Here is a 24,291-nt window from a genome sequence, read left to right as displayed (position 1 = left end):
CACGGAATCTCCACTGACCTGGCTGAATCTTTCTTGAAACTACACTGAAGTCCAGGAATCTCCCTACCCAAACTTCTTTCCTTGCTACTCTTGAAAGAGCAGACCTAGGCCGACCAACTAGTGACTATGTCCCTGACATGGCTGCAGAAAGAAGTTCCCGCTCAAACCTCAGACCACGCCTCCTCCCCTTCAGTAACTTATGTTTTCTAGGAAAGCAGGCTACCGATTGATGCATTCTTCTGAAGTCTAAGGTGGGAGGAAGGGTAGTGTGAGAGAAAGTGTGAGTAGAAGAGGGAGGGCTTCTCTCAGGTAGGGGCCAGAGGCAGGAGCCCTCAACCCTGTCCAGGCTTAGAATGACCTGGGAGCATTTTAATAACTGACCCCTCCCCAAACCAATTAAATCAGAGTCTCTGGGGATGGTGTTTGGTGCTAGGTATTTATATAGCACAGCAAGGCTGACAGCCAATGGTTAATAGGTGACCAGTGAGAAACATTCTGTATACACTGAGGGCAAACATGTTAAACAACCTCAGACACAGTGGTTCTTAAGCTTCAGGTGCATCAGAATCTCCTGGAAAACTTGTTCAAACACAGATTGCTGAGCCCCACCCCCAGAGTTTCTGATTCAGTGGGTCTGTGACCATCAGGCCCAACATTTGCATTTTTAACAAGTTCCAGGTGATGATGATAATTGCTGATCTGGGACCACACCTTGGCAGCCATTGTTCTATCCTTCCCCAACCAATTGGCTGAGGCCATGATCCCTATAAAACCTTTGTGCTTTTGAAACCCCACTCTCTCTCTTCGGTATCTCATTGCTGCGTCGGTGCAGGTAGGGGATTGAGCTCGAGCTAGCTCGAATAAAAGCTCTTTGCTTTTGCATCGGACTCGGCTCCCTGGTGGTCTTTGGGGATCACGAATTCTGGGCATAACACTCTCCTTCAGTGGTATCAGGTCCACACTTGTGGTCTGAAAGCTCTTCTCTCCTCCCTTGGCATCTGATTATCCTCCACAGGTGTTTCCCCCCATAAACCTCTTGCATGTCTAATCTCATCCTGGCATCTGCTTCTCAGTGGACCTGAACTAACACAGGGGGAAATAAACCTTTATCGTATCATACCATAAAGATTTTAGGGGTTGTTCGCTATAGTAGTTAGCATACCCCAGTTAACCATCAAGTTTTGATTATTTCTAAAATTTAGTCTCTCCTTTTGTAACTGTCTTAGGTTAGGCCTCATGAGTTAATTGTTCACCCTCCTGAATGAGTCTTCTGTGTCTGGTCTTGGTAAGCAATTTAGCTTCAGAAACCACCACCTTCACGGTGATCTTTCTACTATTAACCACCACATTTTAAACACTACACAAGCACTGAATACATGTTCTTTCACTTATCACAGCAATCTTACAAGAAAATTGTTATTAGCTCTAGTTTATACAAAGGAAAACTACGATTTAGAGATGTTAAATATCTTGTCCAATGTTATATATCTCATAAGTAACAGAATTGGGATTTGAACTCAGATCTGTCCGTTACCAAAGGTTGTGTTCTTTTCACCCCGATGAATTTGGTTTAAAACTCTTTTTCCTCTTGCCATATACCACAGCAAACGACATTCACACACATTATCTACTCCCTTGAGTGGATCTCAGTTCTGATGCAAACTGACCTAGAAAGTGAAGTAAACAGACAGCAGACTACTCAGGGAAGGGATATTATTAAAAAAACTAATAAAAGCATTTTCTAAATATGTAAGTAAATAGAATATCCACTTAATGATGTTGATGCCCGATGCATGTTCTCTTCATTTCCATTTTCTCTCCTTTTTAAACTAAAAATGTAATCATTAAAAAAAAATAAAGTAGAAAAAATATAAAACTATAAACAAACTCAATATTGGGGTGCCTGGGTAGCTCAGTCGGTTAAGCATCCGACTCTTGATTTCAGCTCAGGTCATGATCTCATGGTTCCTGAGTTTGAGCCCTGCATCAGGTTCTGCGCTAACATCACAGAGCCTGCTTAGGATTCTCTCTTTTCCTCTCTCTCTCTCTCCCTCTCTCAAAAAAATAAATAAACACTAAAAAATTAAAAAAAAAATAAACGCAATAGTTTAGTATTAGTTTCTCTCAGGAGCCTCTCTAGAACCTGGAACAGAGATAAGCTGCGATGGCAGTTATGCATGCTATTCCCACAGCTCTGGAGATAACTCCATTCAAAATAACATTTAAAAGCAAGTGGCTCAGGGTGCTGTTATATAAATGTATAACCAAGCACCAATTGTAATTTCTTAAAATCAAGTCATTTGTAATTTCAATTCTTTATTATTATTTCCAAATTTTTAAATGCAACATAGAAGCAATCCCCATGCATAGGCATGAGGATTGCCACACCTCACCATGCTACATGCAAAGCTGAGTCTGTCATGCCTGCTAAATAGCTTTCAGAGGCTGCACATCCTATTGAGGATAAGGAGTAAATTCTTCGACCAGTATTCCAGGCCCTCTGTGAACTGACCCTTGTTCCATAGGGCAGTCTGCAAATCTACCCTCCACCCCATCCCTCGTAAACCAGTGATGAGCTCATCAACTTCCTCCTGCCATTCCATCTTTGCAAATGCTATCCTTCCTGGAGGGAAGGTCTTTCTCCCACTTCCACTCTTGTTTTCTGAAAACGCTAAGAATTCACCAATATACAGTTTATGTACTGCCTTTTCCAAAGAGCTCTCCCTGAAATTACTCTCAGCCATACCCAACTCCCAGAGAGAATTAGGTGCCCTCCCCACCACTGCTCTCGCCTCACTGCTTTCTTCCCTGAGGCTCCTATAGCACCCTCTGTCCCAGCACACTATTACAATTGTCTAATTACATAGCGGTTCTCCCCATGAACTGGCTTCATTCTTAAAGTTGGAAATTGATTTTAAGTAAATATATTACTCTAAAATAGTGCTTAGCCAAAAAAAAAAAAATGCTTGTTAAATGAGTGAGTGACTAACAGGAAGGAATGAATTAAAATGTTGGCTTTTCTAGTATACAATTTATGTGTGCTCTATGTAATTTATAAGGATGATTCATTTGCCAATATAAAAAAAAGGAGTTTGTATCCTGTCATGGGCATCTAAGTGTATTATTGGTTTAGCTAACATTTGGGGTGAGAATTTTAGGAACTGGGAGTTAGGGAAGGAAACTAAGTGGTTATTAGTGGACTTACTGAGGAGTCCATGAACTCACCGAAATAATATGCAAAATTGCGTTCGTGTGTATATGCACAAATGTGCGCTCATATTCATGTATTCTCCCTATCACGCAGGTCAACAAGGTTTTTCAAGAGGACAAGTGCAAAGCAGTCGGATCTATTCCAGACAAAGCACCATGGAAACACTCTGCTGGACAATGAGGGGAAGTGGAGCAGATAGGCCATCATAAGAATAATGAGTTGGAAGCTCTAAAGAAGGGCTGATTCATACATTTTAATTTATGATTGGGTTCTTATGTGGTGGAGTGTTTTACGATCAAAGATAGCATAAAAATATAGCATATTTACCAATTCAAGTGTCACAGGCCAAATTTTACATCCCTCCCCCCGCCCCCCAACACCTCTGCTCATGAGTCTGTGTCTGCCCTTTGCATGTTGTTGAGGGTAAGGAGGACAGGAGAATTGGAAAGTGCAGAGAAAGACTAAATTGATTTATACACATAAAATTGATTTGTATATATATTTGCGGAAGAAGTGTAAATCTAGAGGTGGAGGCAAGGTCTTTTGGAGTTTTGCCAGCAGGAGAAATGAGAGATTCAGAGAGTAGCAGCTGGAATACATGAAACCTTAGGACTGAGCTGTCTCCATAGGATTTTTAGGAAGGATAATTTATTTTTTATTTTTAGGAAGTGTGTCTTTGTCACATTTTCACCAGGCTTCAGTAAAGACATAAATTGATTTTCAAGGTCTTAGGCATCAGATTTATGTGTTTTTAGCGTGGGTGCCATGTGGCAATAGGCCTCTAAGCAAGCCTCGAATTATTTGTTCAGGTTACACAGGTTTGCCAGCTTGTTCTGCCATGAAGCAGCCTGAAGGCTCCACCTGACTTGCCTCTTTCTGGTCTGGGTTGGGTGGGTTGGGGAATGGTGAGTCACGAGAGGCTAATTGACCCCCTGTCGGTAGTTTCACTGACCAAGGCACGCCCAAGTTTCTATTTGTTTTGTCTGGGCCATTCTTCAGGTGGGGAAACCTTCCCCGGGACAAACCACTAAGACTCCAGAGGAAAGCACAGAAAAGATGGCACTATTTTCTCCTGGGCATTTTTTAAAAAGTTTTTATTTATTTTTATTTTCGAGAAAGAGAGCGTGAATGGGGTAGGTGCAGATAGAGAGGAGGACAGAGGATTTGAAGCAGGCTCTGCACTGACAGCACAGAGACCGATGTGGGGCTTGAACTCACTGTGAACCGTGAGATGATGACCTGAACTGAAGGCAGGCACTTAACTGACTGAGCCACCCAGGCGCCCTACTCCTGGGTATTTTTTGACTTGGTTTTTTTTGTTTTTTGTTTTTTGTGTTTTTTTTTTTGCTGTTAAAATATAATTAATTATAACAACTTAAAAAACATCACAATGAACACTGTAGTGTGCTGCCCAAATCCAGACCCTTCTTTCAGGCATGTATTCCTTTAGCTAGCTGCAGGGAGGGTGGATGGCTGACAGATCCCAGCTAACCCCCTCTGCCCTGAGATTATCCTCTGCTGAACTGAGTAGCTTCATCCAAAGTTATGTCCCCTTCCCAGGGGACATAGCAGCCCCCACCCAATGACTGGTCAAGGTCCCCAAAGTGAGGGCAACTCTTCAGGGCCATCCCAGTTCCAGAGACTTTCTTGGGGTCTGCAGAAGCCTGTGTTGTGACAGCTTCAGTCAAGCTTCCCTGCTCAATTCTGCTTCTTTACACTCCCACAAATGCTGATCTAAGAGTGCCCTCTAATAAGCCTCCTGCATGCTGCTCTCCATGGCAGACTCTGCCTCCCAGGAAACCCAGCTTGCGACAGCTGATTGCGGGAGTGGCGCAAGAAAGTAGGTGCTAAATCTGAGTCACCCACCAGCTATCTGGAAATAAGGACCCCATCAAGAGCATGGATAAAGCCGGGCCTGCAGCAGTGGTATGATTGTTGACAGTTTCTGGAATGGCATACTTTTGGAATGGAGGGCACTGGTTGGGGCAATGGAACCAATATTTGAGAAGCATGAGGAAATTGGTAATTATAAGGGCAAGAGATGCTCTGGAGAAAGACAAGGAAAGGCTGAGCACAATTAATCAGTAATTAACGGCTAAACATAAAAGCCGGAGGGCCTCTTTGCAGAGCACAATGAGACTGTCATTTCCAATAGCTGGAGGGCAGATAAAATCAAAGATCAGGCTCAAGATTTAAGCATCAAATTAGCAGAGCTCCAGAAAACATTAAATTTTCAGTGGTGGGTCTGCTACACTTAGGTTGAAGCTCTAATTGGGAAAGAGTGTGACCCTGATAAATGGGAGGTGGGTATTTGGGTTGATGTGACAAAAATCTTGAAGCTGCATATTCCCTTGAAGCCTCTAGGTGTGCATAAAGGGCCTACTCCTTGTCAAAGGCTGGTACTCATCACTCCCATAAGGATGGTACTTATGCCTCTGACTTGCAAGACAACATATGTCCTATCCGAATCTGCCACCATTTCCCTTCTCACCACTAGACCCATCATAACCCATTATAGTCAATAACATAGTGCATTAAGTCACAACGAATGCAGTCACAGATGCACTGGGTCTGCAAGAAGAAGAAAGGAACTATACCCTGAAGGAGCTGCAGGACATAGCCAATATGAGCTAAGAGAGGATGCACAGGATTGGATTCTGAGGGTGTAGAATCAAGGGGAAGTATAATATAAAGTTGGCCAAGGGAATGTTGATATGGAAGCATTCTCCTGGGCTTTGGCAGTTTACACTGCTAGGATGGCTCTTAGATACTTGGAGAAAGTGATGCCCACACTCAATGAGAAGTAAATGCCAGAACTTCTTTTGCAGACAATGGAAAAAGGAACCAATGTGTCGTAGACGGAAGCATACTTGAGTGGATTTATTATGTGAGGCTGAAAACTCCACCAGATGACTATTTTCCATGTGAAGGCTCAGAGGAAAGACCAAAGCAGTAAGGAAGGACCTGGTAAGAGGGACATCAGATTCACTGAGAAACTCACTGGTGGCTCTCCCTTACAGTCCAGAACTTGTGGTTAGAGGTGTCATCACAGAACTGGGCTCCTTTATAATAATGGGGATGAGAGTAGCCTGAAATATTAGAGGCAGTGGCAGTGCTTAAACTTTAGAAGCAAAATGCATTCAACTATTGTAGTGAGAGGCAAGGTTGGAGAAGCAGAAAGAGGGGCGTGGTCCTTAGAAAGCTACGGAGATGGATAACTGAAAAGAGTATCCTTATGGGCAAGATAGATGGGCAGCCAACAAGAGTATTGCTCAATATATCTAATCAAAATAATTCAAGCTGAGGGCAGCAATATCAATAAAAATTCATGATTGCTTGCCCAAATTCCATATCTGAGTCATTTTACACACCCAGAACTCTTAACTGAACCACAGAACACACTAAGCGCTAAGTAAACAGAATGGCTCAGCCAGCTGACATCAGCTAGCTTTTGTGTTGGCCTCAGTGTTGGCACAACAAAGTAGCCATGGTGGCAGGAATGGTAGATACATATGGGCTCAACAGTATGGGCTTCCACTCACCAATACTGCTTTAGCTACTGCCACTACCAAATTTCCAAACCTCCAGCAATAGAGACCAATCCTATGTTCCTAATACAGCACTATAACTTAGGGGAGATCAATCAGTCTTTTGGTGTAAAGTTGACTTCACTGGATTCCTTCAACCCTGGTAATAATTAATTTTGACTGATACTGACAAATATTTTAGCTATGAGTTTGCCTTTCCTATTTACAGGGCCCTAGACAACATCATTATCCGAGGGCTTACAGAGTGTTTGATCCACAAATAGGGATAAGGTGAGGCGTGGTAGTGGGTATATGATCATGGGATCCCCTGGCCTTATACCATACTGCACCACACAGATAGAACAATGAAAAGGCTTATTGAGATACAACTGAGAGACTGGCCTGGAGGTGATACCTTACAGAATATACCCTAAATCAACAGCTATTAAATAGTGTGGTGTCCTTAATGGTCCGAGTACATGGGTCTAAGAACTGAGGGGTAGAAGTAGAAGTGTCCCTGCTTACCCACACTCCCAGAGGTCCACGGGGAGAATTTCTGCACTTGTTCCTGCAACTCTGGGCTCTGTGAATTTAGAGATCTTGGCTCCCAGATAAAGGATGTTCCACCAGGGTGCACAGCAAGAATCCTACTCAAGTTCAAGTTTTGTCCACTGCTTAGTCACCTTGGGTTTCTCATGTGAAGAAATCAGCAGGCATAGAAAGAAGTCACTGTCCTAAGGGAGAAGTCGACCCTAAACATCTGGAGGAGATAGGGGGCATGGAAGAATATATTTGACCTCAGGATATGGGTGACCACTTTGTACTCCCTTGCAGCAGCCTTAGCCTGAGAAGGGCAAGGTGACCAGGAGATCAATTCCTAAGGCACAGAATCTGGGCCACTTAGAAAAACCACCTAATCCAGAAAAACCACCTAATCCAGAAAAACCACTAACTAAGGGTGAGTGAACTTCATCATGGACAGTAGAAGGTGGAGTTAATGAGTACTAGGTGGGACCTTGAGACCAGTTGCAGTGGAGGAGACCAGTTTCTTCCATTAACCTTCCTCTAAGTTTTCCTCAGGGAAAGATGCCCACTAGGCTCATCCAAAGTCACTCCTGCTTACCAGTACCAGGGCCAGTCCAGCTTCAGCGTCTCTCCTGGGATTGCAATGAGCCCAACTTTTTCTCCACCCACTCCTGCTGCCATCACTCTCTCCCAGGTGCTGATCATGAGGGATCAAGAGGTAGAACCCTCTTGCATTCAAATCTCCATCTCAGAATCCGTTTTCTGGGGAACTCACCTTGTGGCAGTTTTTAATTATATCACTGCCTGGGGCACCTGTGTGGCTCAGTCAGTTAAGCTTTTCTGACTTTAGCTCAGGTCATGATCTCATGGTTCATGAGTTTGAGCCCTGTGTCTGGCTCTGCATGGACAGCAGGGAGCCTGTTTTGGATTCTCTATCTCTCCCTCTCTTTCTGGCCTCCCTCCTTGCCCCCTCTCTCTCAAAAATAATAGATAAATAAACATTAAACAAATTATATCAGTCCCTAATACATCTATTTTCTTTTTTTCTATGTTTCTCCCTGGTTGATACATATTTTTGCAGGGTGGGGGGCTTGAGTATTATCTTTGTGTGCATTGTACTCTTGTGTTTATTTTTTAACTTCCTACTGTCATAAAGCACTCTTTCCATATATTATTATGTAGTCTTTGTAAATCTTATTTTAATGTCAATATAACATTCCCTTCAGTTGATGTAGCATAATTTTTTAAAACCATCCTCTATTGTTGGCCATTTCAGTTTCTTTTTATTATAGAGTACATCTTACATAAAATTAATATCTTCCTTCAGATGACTATCTTTTCAACTGAATTAATTCCTTACATAAATTCTGAGTAGTAGGATGATGGAGTAAAAGAGTGTGCACATCTATCTTTAGGTCTCTTGGTATCTGTTACCAAACTGCTTTCCAAAAACATTAGAGCGTTTATACTGCTGCATCAGGAGCATTTCAGCACAATCTTCTGTCATTAGAAATTATTACCACAGAATTTGTTGGTGGCTTAATAAATGTAAAATAGTACTTCATTATTGTATTACCTTGTATCTTTTCTGCAAATTCTGGCTGAGATTTTTATTCTTATTGTTACTATAATTTCCTTTTGTGTGCTAATATTCCTAGGAATACTGACAACATTTTTGTAAATTAGAAGGCACTCTCACCCACCATCACCTAAATAGAAGAGAACTGAACCAGTTTCTGGTGAGTAAAAATCAGTAGAAGTAAAATGGTAGTCTACTGTAGAGAGCACTAGACTTGGAGTCAGTGAATGTAACCTCAAGTTCTGGCTGAGTCAATTACTACTTGTGTTATTTTGAGAATGTTTCAGACCACCAGAAAAATTGAGAGACCTCAGAGTAGGCCAGGACCTTTCTTTTTTTTTTTTTTTTTTCTCAAAGATGTTTCAAAATGACAGACACCAAATATAGAACTGATCAGAAGGATTTCAGTCTTTGGCCTATGCTCTCCAGAATTACCCACATTACATCTGCTCTATACCTGGAGGTTGGAGTCTTTGATTCTCCAGGTTGTCCAGGGTACTGGAGCTGACTTGCATGCCTCACTTGGTCTCGGCCGGTTGGTGTTTGGTGATAGAGAGGTTATCAGGCTTCTGAAGCAGACACTTGGTTAGCAGAACAGAGAACTGGATCAAGGAGAGAAAGTGTCCAGACCTAAGAAAAACAAAAATAAAAACAAAAAAACATTATTTTATGTTCCATGGTTTAAAAAAATTTAAGAGAGGGGCGCCTGGGTGGCTCAGTCGGTTAAGTGTCCGACTTCGGCTCAGGTCATGATCTCGCAGTATGTGAGTTCGAGCCTTGCGTCGGGCTCTGTGCTGACTGCTCAGAGCCTGGAGCCTGTTTCAGATTCTGTGTCTCCCTCTCTCTCTGACCCTCCCCCGTTCATGCTCTGTCTTTCTCTGTCTCAAAAATAAATAAACGTTAAAAAAAAAATTAAGAGAAATTGGGCTAGTTGACATTAACAGACACTTTGTAAATGATAGTTATTTTACTTGTTTAGGATTATTGGTTTTTGGTTTTTGGTTATTGGATTGTTGGTTTTTCTTTAATTTTTCAACAGACATTTATTGAGGCACTAAGCTAAGTGCCAGGGATATAAAAGTGAATAACACAGCCCTTGCCCTCAAGGAAAGTCATAATTTCCAATGGGAACAGCCACTGACAAGATTATAACTACAATATATAATTATAAGAGTGTAGTTACCACAGCTGTAAAAGTATACACAATGGCTTTCTTTTCCTGTTGTGAATTATGTGTTTCAGGATTTTAGTGTTTTAAAATATCCTGTACTTTTGCTTATTAACTCAAATGAAGAAATTAGAAGCTGAATAATTGGAAAAGAGGCAAAAATGTCATTATCTGAAAGTGATAAAACTGCATATCTGAAAACCCTAAGAATATCAACTAAACAACTACCATAAGCAGTAAAACAATATAGTAAGGTGGTTGCATTCAAAATTAATGTACAGAAATAATTAATCTTCATATATACCAACAATCAGGCAGGAATCTACAGAAAAGACCCCACTTATAAAAAAAATTTTAAGGATAGGGGCGCCTGGGTGACTCAGTCAGTTAAGCGTCTGATTTTGGCTCAGGTCATGATCTCACAGTTCGGGAATTTGAGCCCCGCATTGGGCTCTGTGCTGGCAGCTCAGAGCCTGGAGCCTGCTTTGGATTGTGTGTCTCCCTCTCTTTCTCTCTACCCCTCCCCCACTCATGCTCTCTCTCTGTGTCTCAAAAATGAATAAACATTAAAAAAAATTTTTTTAAGGATAAAAGTTAAGGATAAATTAAATAATAATAGATGCATAATACCTATAGAAAGAAAAGTTTAGAACACCAGTGAGGAAAATGAAAGATAATTTGAACAAATAAAAAGTCAAAACATATTCATGGAGAGGATGCTGACTCAATAGTATAAATATGCCTGTTTTCTCTAAATTAATCTATAAATTTAATCCAGTCATCCACCTCTACCCAAATTTAATTAGCAAGCTGATCCAAAGTTTCTATAGAAATATCAACAAGCAAGAATAACCAGGAGAATTTTGATGTTAATGAGAAGGGACTAGCCCTAGCATACGTTAAAATAAATTTTACAACTATAATTTTTAAAACAGTATACTACTGATGTATGAAAAAATAGATCAATGGAGCAAAATAGAGCAGTCCAGAGATAGACCCAAACACATATGGGTTTTTGTATATAATAAAGTGAGCAAAGAGATGCATTAATTACTACATGGTGTTAGGAAGGCAGTGTTGTGGATGCTGTGGTACACCGTCCATATGCCCGCTTCAGGACCAAGACACCGATTCTCACAGCTGCTGAAAGTGCTGTTCACTGAGGCTCCTGGCTGAGTCCCTCCTTAAGAATTGAAGTCAGCAGAAGAGGACTGCCTCATCCAAAATGATACTCTTAGAGTCCATAACATCCAAGGACTGGTTGATGCAGGGGTGCAAAATGCCTGGACCTTTGCTCAATTTAAGACAATTCTGCAACCATTCCAGGTCCAGAACTCACGGAATTGGCTAAAGATTTGCTGCCACTGCATTTCAGTTCAACTTCTCCCTCTTCCCAGTTTTGCTTCCTTCACTCCTTTATAGATATAATTCCTGAGAGGACTCCCTATCGAACTTCTTGCATTCAAATCTCTGTACCAGAATCTGTGTCTTGGGGAACCCAATCTTCAAAATGACTTTCTTCTTCTGTTAGATGCAAACCCCGCAAATTCAACTAGAATAAATTATAGCTGATTCAAAGCTTCAAATGTAAAATTAAAAAAAATTAAATTATAAAGGTAGTAGAAGAAAGTAGAGAAGAATTTTTATATACTTGATTAGCCTAAATATTAGAACCCATTTAAAAAGATTTTTCCACATTAAAATTCTGATAAATGGATAAACAAAATGTGGCATATACATACAATGGAATATTATTCAGCTTTAAAAAGGAAGGAAATTCTGACACGTGCTACAACATGGATGAACCTTGAAGACATTATGCTAAATGAAATAAGCCAGTCACAAAAGGACAAGTACTGTCGGATTCCACTTATATGAGATACCTAGAGTAGTAAAATTCACAGAAACGTGAAGTGGAAATAGTGCTTACCAGGGCCGGGATTGGGGCACAGAGGGAGGAAAGGGGAGTTGTTATTTAATGGGTACAGAGTTTCTATTTTGGATTTCTGTTCTGGAAATGGATAATGTTGATGGTTGTACAACATGGTGACTGTACTTAAGGCGACTGAATTGTACATTTAAAAATGGTTAAAATTATATATTTTATGTCATATATATTTTACCACAAAAATAAATAAACAAATGAACACATAAATAAATTCTGTTTGACAAAACAACCAAAGTGAAAAGAAAGAAAATATTTGCAACTTCTACCAAAACAAAGGGTTAAGTGTCCCATGAAGCAATAAGGAAAAGACTGAAAAATGCAGAAAATGATAGAAACAGAGAATTCACAAAAGAAACAAAATTGGCTTTTAGATACATAAAAATATGCTCAACTTCACTCATCAAAAGAGAAATGCAATTCAAATCATGTTGAGATCTACCTTAGACCTGTTAGGTTAGCTTAGATTAAAAAACAATATTTTTAAATTGTTTTAAAAAAAAAAACGGTTGGGATTCCAAACGCTAATGAGTGTATGAGGAAATATGCATACATTGTCACCACATTGAAGAAACATTTCGCAATACCTATCCAAATTATAAGAACATATACCTTTGACTCAAATTCTACTCTGAGGAATTTATTCTATAGACATACTGTACTTACAACTTATACAAGTTTACAAGATTATCCACTTACAGTGCTTTTTGTAATAATAAAAGTTTGAAAACAATCTGAAAGATCATCAATAGAAAATTTGTTAAAACCTTTTTAAAAAGGAAAGCAATCGAATGAAGAAATATGTGTCAGGGGATTTGTGAAGGGTTCCACCTTCTCCAGGTGAGTAACTGAGTCTCTAAGAAGTTTCAGACAATATTTGGGTAAATAAGTGAAGCTAGTAATCTGAACTATGATTGATGTGATCACTCACTGGCTTGGGGACTTTGAGTATTTTCTGCTTTCCAAATGAGCCAATGGCTAAGGATCGTGTCCGAAAGAAATACAGGAACTTGACAGTTAGGACTAGGAAAAAAACAAAAAGACAGGCTTATTAAGTCTGAAAAGAGTTCCAGTGATCCACACAAAGACTTGCACACAAATGTTTACAGCAGTATTATTCATAATAGCCCCAAATTGGAAACTACCTAAATGCTCATAAAAGTTTGCGAGTGGACAAACCGTGGTATACCCATACAATGAAAAGATACTCAGCATTAAAAAGGATCAAATTACAGAGGGATCTGAAAGACCTGATGCTTAGTGACAGTACCCAGACACAGGTAACCACATAGTATATGATTCATTTTACATGAAACATCCATAAAAAACCAAGCTATAGAGACAGAAATTAGATTTGTGGTACCCCAGGGTGGAAGGCAGGGCATTAACAGCAAAGGTGCATGACGGATCTTCCTCGGGTGATGAAAATGTTCCTAAGTGGACTTATGCTGATGGTTGCTCTATCTGATAAATTTACTTTAAAAATCACCAGATTTGGGGGGCACCTGGGTGGCTCAGTCGGTTAAGCATCTGACTTCAGCTCAGGTCATGATCTCACGGTCTGTGAGTTCGAGCCCCGCATCGGGCTCTATGCTGACAGCTGAGAGCCTGGAGCCTGCTTCAGATTCTGTGTCTCCCTCTCTCTCTCTGCCTCTCCCCAACTCATGCTCTCTCTAAAAAATAAAACTTGAAAAAAAAATTTTTTTAAAAATCACCAGATTTTGTTCTTGACCTGTAAAGGGCCTCAGTAAAATTACTTTGAAAAAGTTCTGGTGGATGATGGTGTCCACTCAGATGGCTTGCATACCTCTAGAGTGAGAAGGCTCAGTTGAGTCCTTTTCCTTACTCTTTTACCTCATGGTTTGCTTTTTTCCAGCTGAAATCAACCTGAACAAGGACTGGTAGATCCCTAGAAAGGGTCAGGGAAGAGGGTGGGCCTTCTCTGGAGTGTTGGAGACTCTCCTGCTCCCAATGGAGAAAATAGGAATGGACAGGGTTAGTGCAGAATCGCCTGAGCCTGGGTTGACAAGGAAGCCTTCCTTGAGAAGGAAAACCCTTTCTCAGCCAGGACTCAGGGCTGGAGCAAAGCAAACAGGGACTGAGGACCCAGAGTGGAAATACAGACCCAAGCTGAGGCTAGAGGGGAGCACTCTGCCAGATAAGCAAGGAAATGGATTCCCAATATGGCTTGGGGTTGGTGAAGTTTCCAGCTGGGATGGCTCTTCCTTTGGTGGCCAGGGATAGCTCGGGTCCCGAGACTGTGGAGGTAATGCTTCACTAGGCAGCTCTATTAATGATATATGCCACTCATAAGACACAAATTCAGAGTGGGTGGGGCAGAAAATGCACAGAGACCTCTTTAGTTTGATAATTTCATTATTCTGTGGCTGATTCTGTGAGGTTCCAATAAGAACAGAGAGAGGCTCACCAGTGGCCATTCTCGAAATTACACTCCCAGGGCACTGCCATGGAACTAACTGGCAAGTAAGAGATGTGAGGGGAAATGGAGGATGATGAGAGACATTAAGAAAAATGCTAAGAAGGAAAGCAAGGCCAGGATCCCACAGGAAGGGCACAAGGTGTGGCATGGTGGCTGGGAACACTGGCTTTCCCATCACAGGCTGGATTCTGGACCAGGCTGCCTCTCACTATTATGTGTTTGTCTTGAAGAGGGTTGCACAAAGTTTCAGATCTTCAGTTTCCTCACTTGTGAAATGGAGACATGGCAGTGCCTTCCTCACAGAATTCTTACAGGGATAAAAGGATATAGAGCATCTAAATGCTTGGCACAATCCCAGGCACGTAGTGTCTGCTCATTAAGTGCCAGAAAGTTGTATTGTTATTCTCTCGTCTTTAAAGCACTGAGTGCGGATGTAACATACAGCATAGTGACTATAGTCAATCTTATACTGCATATTTGAATGTTGCTAAGAAAGTAGATGTTAAAAGTTCTCATCACAAGAAAAAAATGTGTGATCGTGTGTGGTGATGGGTGTTAACTAGACTTATTGTGATTGTTTCACAATGTCTACAAATACCAAATCATTATGTTGTATACCTGAAACTAATATAACGTTATACATGTCAATTATACCTCAATTTCTAAAAAAAATCAGTGTGATGAAGAGGCCCATGTAGTGAGAACCCGACGCCCCTTGCCTATAGCCAGCATCCATTTGCCACCCAAATGAGAAGGCCACCTTGAGAACAGATTTTACAGCCCAACTCAGGCCTTCCAATGTCAACATCTCTAGCCAATAGCTTGACAGCAACCCCATTAGAGACTTGAAACCAGAACCATCCAGCTAAGCTTCTTCTGAGATCCCGACCCACAGAAACATTGAGATAACAAATATTTGTTTTTTAAGCAAAAAAAAAAAAAAAAAAAAAAAAAAGTAGTGAGATCACGCAATAGGGGAACATCAGTGGGGCATCTCTTTTACAAGCAGCAAGTAACAGTCAAAGCACACTTCCTGGTGGGGCTGACATTCCTGGTGGATATACCAAAGAGCACGTCTGTTTCTCACCCTGTCTCTCCAACGCTGAAATCAGCCAAAGTGAAGGCATCTTGCTGACTTTCAACAACCGTCTGCAGAGGAGACAAAGGTGCTTTCTGCTCTGGTCAGAGGAAGAATTCATGAGCTGTTTTGTATTGCAAACTCCTTAATCAGACCGACAGGACTGGCTCCTCGCCTTGTGCCTGAACTCTTGCCAATAATCCATTTTAACCCCCTTTAAGTTCTCAATAGCAGCTTCAATGACTGTGAGAGTGTGGGGGGGCCAACTTTTTGAGCCTTAAATATGCACAAATAAATCATGTGACTGTTTAATACTGGGCATGTTGACCTGATTTGTAATCCAACAGATAGAATATATGCATTATTTACAATGTCCTGTGAACTCAATTTGGTAAGATTTATGAGATAGTGAATGTTTTCTTGCTTGACTTAAGTTAGGAACAGTGGTCATCATCTGTATCATGTAAACTTAATTTAGGGGCGCCTGGTGGCTCGGTTGAGCGTCTGACTTCAGCTCAGGTCATGATCTCGCGGTCTGTGAGTTTGAGTCCCGCGTTGGGCCCTGTGCTGACAGCTCGGAGCCTGGAGCCTGCTTCGGATTCTGTGGCTCCCTCTTTATCTGTCCTCCCCCCCCCCCCCATGCTCTCTCTCTCTCTCTCTCTCTCTCTGTCAAAAATAAACATTAAAAAAAAATTAAACCTTAAAGCCACAATATTGCATTTTTATAACCAAATATGCCTTTATCCTTCAAAAGCATGCCAAGGTCACTGAACTGTGCCCTTGCTCAGCCAGGACATTTCATTTCTTCTAGCTGGTTTCACTTGGAAGGCAACCAAATCTGAATTTCATCAGGGATGTCAGTTCTGCAATGTGGCCTCCAAGTCTAGTTTTCACACCCTAGAAGATTCTATAACCTTCCCAATACTTTAAAAATAAATCCATTCATGGGTGTCTGGGTGGCTCAGTTGGTTGAGCACTTGACTCTTGATTTCGACTCAGGTCATGATCTCATAGTTCATGAGCTCAAGCCCCACGTTGGGCTCTGTGCTGATCGGGGCTCAGCCTGCTTGGGATTCTCTGTCTCCCTTTCTCTCTGCCTCTCTCGGGCTCACTCTCACTCTCTCTCTCTTGGTGTCTCTCTTTCTCTCAAAATAAATAAATAAAACATAAAAAAAATAAAAATAAATCCATTCAGAGGAGGGGTGTAGGGAGATGGGCAGAGTGGGTGAAGGGGAGTGGGAGATACAGGCTCCCAGCTATGGAAATAAAAGGCACAGCATAGGGATATAGTCAATGATACTGTAACAGCAATGTATGGTGATAGATGGTAGCTACACTTGTGGCAAGCATAGCATAGCAGGTAGAGATGCTGAATAACTTGTTGTACACCTGAAATTAATGCAACATTGTGTGTCAACTATATTCAAATAAAAAAATTAAAATTAAAAAAATAAAGAAATATATGTGTTTTGTATTTAAATTAACCAGAATTGGTTTCTCTTGGTTACTATAGAGAGCCCTGACTGACACACACTTCTCATATTTCAGTTTTCTGACATAAAATTTGAGGAGTGTTAATTACACCTTATTACCCTAACTTGGATTTAAATGTTAAATAGGTAATCTATCTCTCTTGCAAATAATTACCAGGGAAATTATTTCACATTTAAAAATGAAATTAGACTGCTTGCTTCTTTCTCCATTATTCTACCTCCTTTCAAAGAAACTTGTGTATATTAAAATGAGAAAAAAAAAGTCCTTGAGTGAGTTGGAAAGTCATTGTTTTTTAAAACAGCTGTAACATCTCTTGGTAATAAAAATATTATAATACTTTGAACACCATGGATATTAAAATTTTAATTAAAGAGATACTATTCTTGAAAATGTATAAAAATCTTTGATCTTCCAAGAAGAAAGATGATATAAAATATAAGATATTCTCATTAAAGATGTGACAATAGGCATATAAAGGACTTAGACACATGTCCTCACCCAGCTAGAAGAGATGGCAGGAAATGGAGTCTTTGTTCCAAGGGACATGTGACCAGCTGATCACTGATGGGTATACAATATGGATGAAGGGGAGAATGCCCATGGTCTCTACTACAAGGGTTTCTTCCACATCAAAAAAATAGACATTTTTATTTTTAACAATGCATAGACATTTAAGAGAGGTAAGAGAGTTCCCATTCTCTTTTAACTCAAGATCTTTTTCATACCAGTCCTATGTTTATGTTTTATACAGAGTAAACATTTTTCTTGCCTCATCAGAGTGCTATTTCAAAGAGAAACTTATAAGGAACTAGATAAGATGAGGCTATATATGGAGATGCCCAGTCACAGTGGCCAGAGGTAAATCCAGGGGCAGTCAGAGCCTCTATAATTCGTGATTAGTGCTCAATATGCAGACAATGCTCTATTAGGGAGCATGAGGCAAATGACATTGATATCTGGGCAAGATACACAAAATATAGTCCTGATACTCTTCCTCTGTGTCCCTATTCTCCACTTATGCATGGAGATTGAATAACTGTTTCTTGATTTAGAGGGAAAAAAATGTAAACTCATGCTCTAATTATCCCAGATACTCAATGATAAAAAATAGAACAAAATACACTCATGATTCAAACTGAAGTTTTGAAGAAATGTATGCTTGTGTTTCCACAGCTTTTTTTCTTCCAATTAAAGACTATTTAGTGTATTCATGTCAGATTATCTGTTTTCTCATCTATGCTTCAAACCTTGACTACTTAGGATTTAATAAGATGTAGTGATGGATATAAAAGAATGAAAATTAGGAGCCTGGCTTTCTAAGAGCCTTTAGAATCTCAACCCTGGATAACTGTAAGGGTCTTCTGGATCTTCCTAAATCCTGCCTCTGTTCTTTGCCTAGTTTACCATCTACCCTGCAGTTCATCACCACTTGCATCTTGTCTCATCACTACTGTCAGTGGCTCCCCATCACTCTCAGAACAGCTTCCAAGGCCCTCCCCAGTATGGTCTGAACCTGCTGTCTACTTTGGTCTCCCACCATTGTCAAGTGGGAATCAGGCAGTCGGGCTAGCGTTTCCAACTGTTCTGAGACCAGCAGACCTATCTTTACAACCAGGCTCCTCCCCATGCTACTCTCCCAACTCAGTGCTCAGTCCTCTTCTCCATGTAATCAAATCCTGTCTATCCGTCCTCTCTCTACTCAGCTGCTCCCTTATAGGTCCATATCTTTTTTTTTTTTTTTGAGAGCAGTTTTAGGTTCACAGCACACCTGAGCAGAAAGTACAGGAATTTCTCATATACCCTCTATCCTCACATATGCATAGCTGCTCTCATTATCAACATCTCCAACCAGAATAGTCCATTTGTGGCAACTGGTGAACCTATCTTGACACATCATAATCTCCCAAAGTACACAGTTTACATTAGGGTTCACCCTTGGTGTTGTACATTCCATGGGTTGTACAAATGTATAATGACATGTATTCACCATTGCAGTATTATACAGAGTATTATGATTTCCTTTTAATTCTAGGCATTTTCACATTGCTATTTACCTGCCTTAGGAGTGTGTACTCTTCCTTTCTCATGTATTAAGGAAATACTTAATGAACACTATTGTCTGCCAAACAACGGTGATTGATACTGGATACATAGCTGTGAACAAAACAGACCTGGTTTTGCTGCCTTCTTAGAGCTTATAAATGAATGAGGCAAGATAGACAGTAAGTAAGTAAGTGAATAAACATGATAGTGATTTCAAATGATAAGTGCTGCAAAGGCAAAACAAAACCAAAAATAATTAGAAAATTATGAATAACAGAGGGGCCTAAGTTAGATGGGGTAGGGAGTAGCGGCAGAGTGTGGTCAGGGAAGTTCTCCAAGGAAGTGACATTTAAACAGATACTGAAGGATGGGCTAAAAGAAGGGTAGCAGGAAGGATCAGCATCTACAAAGGTCCTGAGGCAGGAAAGAAGGAGCTGTGTGAATTTGAGGAACTGAAAGAAGCCAGGGGAGGCAAAGGAAAATTGGGAAAGATGAAGTCCCTTCTTGCCATCTAGACTTTGAACTCCTTAAGACCAGGGACCCCATTTTGTCTTTTATATATTACCCTTCACTCCCACCCTGAATACCAAGCATGGTATTTAACACATAGTAGATGACACCAATATGTTGAAGGATTTGACTACTTTAACAATTTACATTCTTACTAAGGTATCAAGAGTAACATAGGGAATTAGAATAAGTATGAAATAATGCATAATCAAGCAAAGCTGTTTTCAGACTCGGGTAGGTTCCAGGCACTCTCATACTCAGAGAGTCTACTGCACCCACTTCATTCTAAACATGTTCAAGTGAACATGTTTACATGAGACATTATTTATATGTTATCACCTAAGAGTAGAGTTGAGTTGCCAGTTAATTGTTTTTCATGATGTTAAATTTGTGGACATTTAAAGATATACATATTAATTTTGATTATGCAAAGTTTTTTTTTAAGTCGGTTTTTTTCTAGATCTCAAACTTTTTTTTAGACCCTAAAAAGAACTGTAGGTCCCGAGCATTTTGCCTAAGAGGTACAGCCTATAATCAAGGGCTGAACTGGGTAGAATAAACAACAAATGCATAGGGATCTGAGAAGGGAAAGATGTGGGAAAGAAGATATCACCAGAGCAAGGAGGCTCACACACTGTATCTGGTAACCTCCTGATTTGCCTGGCCAATACCTGCAGCTCCTAGGAAACAGGAAGTAAGAGGGCACTGTTAGTCAGGGTCTAACTTGGACTCCAAAGCAGACACTAGGGTCAACTGAAGGCACTATCAGTCTAAGTAAGAAGTAACCATGTCTTTTTTAAATTTTGGAGTACTCAAGGACAGATATAGTCAGATATGAAGGCAAGCATCAAACCATTCAGGTGAAAAACATAGGTCTGATTACCTGGCCTGAGACACTGAACAGAAAGATGTCTTGGGGCGCCTGGGTGGCTCAGTTGGTTAAGCTTTTGACTTTGGCTCAGATCATGATCTCATGGTTTATGGGTCTGAGCCCCAAATCAGTCTCTGTTTTGACAGCTCAGAGCCTGGAGCCTGCTTTGGATTCTATGTCTCCCTCTCTCTCTTCACACCCCACCCCCCCAGCTTGTGTGCACTCTCTCTCTCTCCCTCAAAAATAAATAAACAAACAAATTTACAAAAAAAAAAAAAAAAGAAAAAGAAAGATGTCACCAGAAAGTAAGAAAACTGTTGAAAACCCAACACTGAGATACAATGAATAATGGGGGAGGCAGGAAGCTGAGAGCTGGAGAGACTGTGTAGGTTGAAACGCAAGCTCATTGAGGTCAGATTTGAAAAAGACCAACTAGGGAAAGGAAGGCATAGATACAAAGACAGTGTCTCTGTTCAGACTGCCAGAACATAACACCATTGACTGGGTGGCTTACACAACAGACATTTATTTCTCACACTTCTGGAGGCTGAAGTTAAAAAATTTTTTTTTAATTTTAATGTTTATTTATTTTTGAAAGAGAGAGAGAGAGAGAGAGAGAGAGCAAGCAAGGAAGGGGCAGAGAGAGAGGGAGACACAGAACCTGAAACAGGCTCCAGGCTCTGAGCTGTCGGCACAGAGCCCGACACAGGACTGGAACCCACAAACCACGAGATCATGACATGAAACGAAATTGGACACTTAACCAACCGAGCCACCCAGGTGCCCTGGAGGCTGGAAGTTTAAGATGAAGGTGCCCACAAGGTAGGTGTGATTCTGAGGCCACTCCTTTTGGTCCTGCTAGGTGTGCTCACATGACCTCTTCTTTGTGGGCATGGGGGCAAGGAGGGGGTGGAGAGCAAGCTCTCTGGGGCCTCTTCTTATAAGGGCACTAATCCCATTGTGAGGGCTCCACTCTCATGATCTCATCTAACCCTGAGTATCTCCAAAAGGCCCCATCCCCAAATACTACCACGTTGGGGGGTAGGGTTTCAACATAGGAATTTTGAGCAACATAATTCAGTCCATAGCACAAGGATACCCCTAAAAGAGGAGCAAGGGGAGAGCTGAGACTTGAGAAATATAGGCCCAATTCTTTTCTTGAAAAGGCAGAAAAGAACAGGGGCTTGAGATTCAGACAGATCTGGTTGAATCCCATTTATTAACTGTGTAACCTTGGACCAGTTACTTAAACATCTCAGTTTCCACAGCGGTAAAGTGAAGGTAAAAATGCATACCATACAGGGTTATTGAAAGAACTAAGGAGATTGAGGGTTTAAAGTAGCTGGCACAGAGAAAAGGCCTTTTGAAGGTTTTGTTGGAGCATGGAAGGCACGGATGTGCTGCTCAGGAGCAGAAGTTATGGTGGTAGCCTGTGACAGAGAGAAGCTGTTGAATGAGATGTGCTGTTCATGAGTACCAGTTCCAGTGAGTGGGAGGCAAGACTGGGCGGCTTCCCTAGTACCTTCCAACTCTGAAGTCCCATGAATCTGCATGTCTACGAGGAAGCACATCTATTTGTCTCCTCTGCTTAGTTGTTATTATCAACCAGCTTGTGGCCAGCACTCTCACAAACATCTCTTTCAATCTTCACTATGATCTGACAGGTTAATAACAATAGCTATTATTATTCCTATTTTACAGAGACACAAGCTGAAGCCCAAAGAACGGGTCAACTTAATCCAAGATCATCATACTGCTGGGGAGTAACAATATGGATTCACATTTGGGACTTCCTGGCTTCCACCTCGGAACACCAGCTCTCCTGCTCCAACTATCATGAAGCTGAATATTTGTCATACAAATAGCAGTAGGAAGAAACTGAAGCACAAAATGAGTGGGGCATTGTAAGAGAACGCCTGGCTTCGAATGAGCGTATGTCTCCAAGGCTGAACAAATTCCGGTTGGGGTACCAACAGAATTTAAATACAAGAAAACTATTGGCAGTTGTTCAGGGACTGTGGAGCCAAGGGAGGGGAGCCAGAAGACTGTGGATGGGTACACGCTGTTCCAATTTGTGAAAAGGGGAAGAAGGTTGATTCTGCAAACCGTAGATGCCAGTCTTGGGCAAAGTTCTTGAAGGGCAAGTTGTGAATATAAAAAAAAGGAAGGACCTAATTACTAGAAGCCATCAAGTTTTCAGTGACAAGAAATTATTCTCGATAAACCTTGCTCCCCTTTAGATAAAGTAAAAGACTGATCTGTTTTTATTTAGACAATACATTTTTCTCATTCTAATAAGTAATTTGTAAATGTGTAGACTGGAGGATAGACATGGATTCATAACAAGTTGAAAATCTATTTTTTTTCAATTTAATAAAGAATTTTAAATTTCACTATTTCTATGAAAAATACAGATTTTTGGTTTTTCTTTTTTTTTTCTCTCCTTTCTTTCTGTAATTGATTTGTTTTTGAGCATCTGTATCTATCTGGAAAGATACAAAAAGGCAGATCAATTCCCTAACCTCAAGGTGTTCCGAGACACTAGGGTTCCCACTCTTGATTCAAACCCTGGGTTCAAATCCCACCTCCGTCAGCTCACCAGCTTTGTGACCTTTGGGAGTAACTGACCTCTCTAAGCCTCAGCTTCCTCATTCATAAAATGGAGATAATAATAGTACTGACCTCATCGGGTTGCCCTGTGTACAGTAAGTATTCAAAAAATATAGCTGTGATTATTTTCTGTTTTTACAAAAATTTTAAAATATTTACTTATTTTTGAGAAAGAGAGAGACAGAGCTTGAGTGGGGGAGAGGCAGAGAGCAAGGGAGACACAGAGGCCAAAGCAGGCTCCAGGCTTCAAGCTGTCAGCACAGAGCCTGATGTGGGGATTGAACTCGTGAGCTGTGAGATCATGACCTGAGCTGAAGTCAGACTCTTAACCAACTGAGCCACCCAGGCACCCCTGTTATTATTTTCAATAAACTGCTATAAGTTATGGCACTTAGAATAGAAGGAAAAAAAAAAAAAGCCCAGGATCCCAATGTTAATCATGACCACATCCTTTCCTAAGTCTTTTGATATTCTTTATCAGCTCCTTTTTATTTATGTTGATGAAGCAATTTGTTTAGTTTTGTAGGCCAAGCTCACTTCCTTTTCTGGTCAGCTTTTTTTTTTTTTTAAATTAAAGTTTATTTATTTGAAAGAAACGAGAGAGAGAGAGAGAGAGAGAGAGAGAGAGAGAGAATCCCAAGAAGCCTCCATGCTGTCATCACAGAGCCCCATGTGGGGCTTGATCCCATGAACCATGAGATCATGACCTGAGCTGAAATCAAGAGTTGGAGACTTAGCCAACTGAGCCACTCAGGTGCCCCTGGTCAGTTTCCATTGATTTTATATCAATTGAGGGCATCAACTTGGCCTCCTAGAGTATTTTTTCACTCTTGGGAAAGGCAGATCGAGGCCCCATAGTGGCCCTCTGAAGTACAAGAGTAGACCTAGTGGAGACATGAGGGTCAGCCTCCTGGGAAAGAATGTTACCTGGGTGTTAGAGCTGGGGTAGAGCACAGGCCCACCCTCAAATACCCAAAGGCACCTTGCAGGTAGCAATATGTGAATCTGGCTTCGTAAAGACTGTATCTAACGTATCTAGTAACTGTCTTTAGTTGATATGTGCAAAATATGGGTCCAGTGTTGATGGCATATATAAATCTTTTTTTTTTTTCAAAAAGCTGGAAATCCAGATTTTAATAAGAAATCTCCTAGTATTTTAACGTTAGCAACTAACGTTAGCCCCCAGGCCATGAGCTTGGCTCTAAGAGTGTTTGGCATTGTAAGTACAAACAGCCTCCCCAGTAGGCTCCTAAAGAGGAGGAAGGGGACTGTGGAGCCCACAAAGCTCCT

The 24,291-nt window shown here is 40.9% G+C and overlaps 2 long non-coding RNA genes across 2 annotated transcripts in view; one reads left to right on the top strand and one right to left on the bottom strand.

The window, feature by feature from the left end:
- Nucleotides 1-730: 730 nt before the first annotated feature.
- On the top strand, nt 731-3,541 carry LOC122489619. The gene is made up of 2 exons (XR_006298950.1): nt 731-832; nt 3,305-3,541. It is a non-coding gene; the product is annotated as an uncharacterized LOC122489619 (long non-coding RNA).
- Nucleotides 3,542-9,155: 5,614 nt separating this feature from the next.
- LOC122489618 overlaps nt 9,156-24,291 on the bottom strand; it is a 42,671-nt gene continuing 27,535 nt past the window's right edge. The window contains exon 2 of the long non-coding RNA XR_006298949.1: nt 9,156-9,472. This is a non-coding gene — a long non-coding RNA (uncharacterized LOC122489618). The remainder of the gene's footprint in view (nt 9,473-24,291) is intronic.

Source organism: Prionailurus bengalensis, chromosome B2 (assembly GCF_016509475.1).
Source record: "Prionailurus bengalensis isolate Pbe53 chromosome B2, Fcat_Pben_1.1_paternal_pri, whole genome shotgun sequence".
NCBI classification, from domain to species: Eukaryota; Metazoa; Chordata; class Mammalia; order Carnivora; family Felidae; genus Prionailurus; species Prionailurus bengalensis.
The sequence above is the reverse complement of the archived record's forward strand: the minus strand, read 5'-3'. Positions and strand labels throughout refer to the sequence as shown.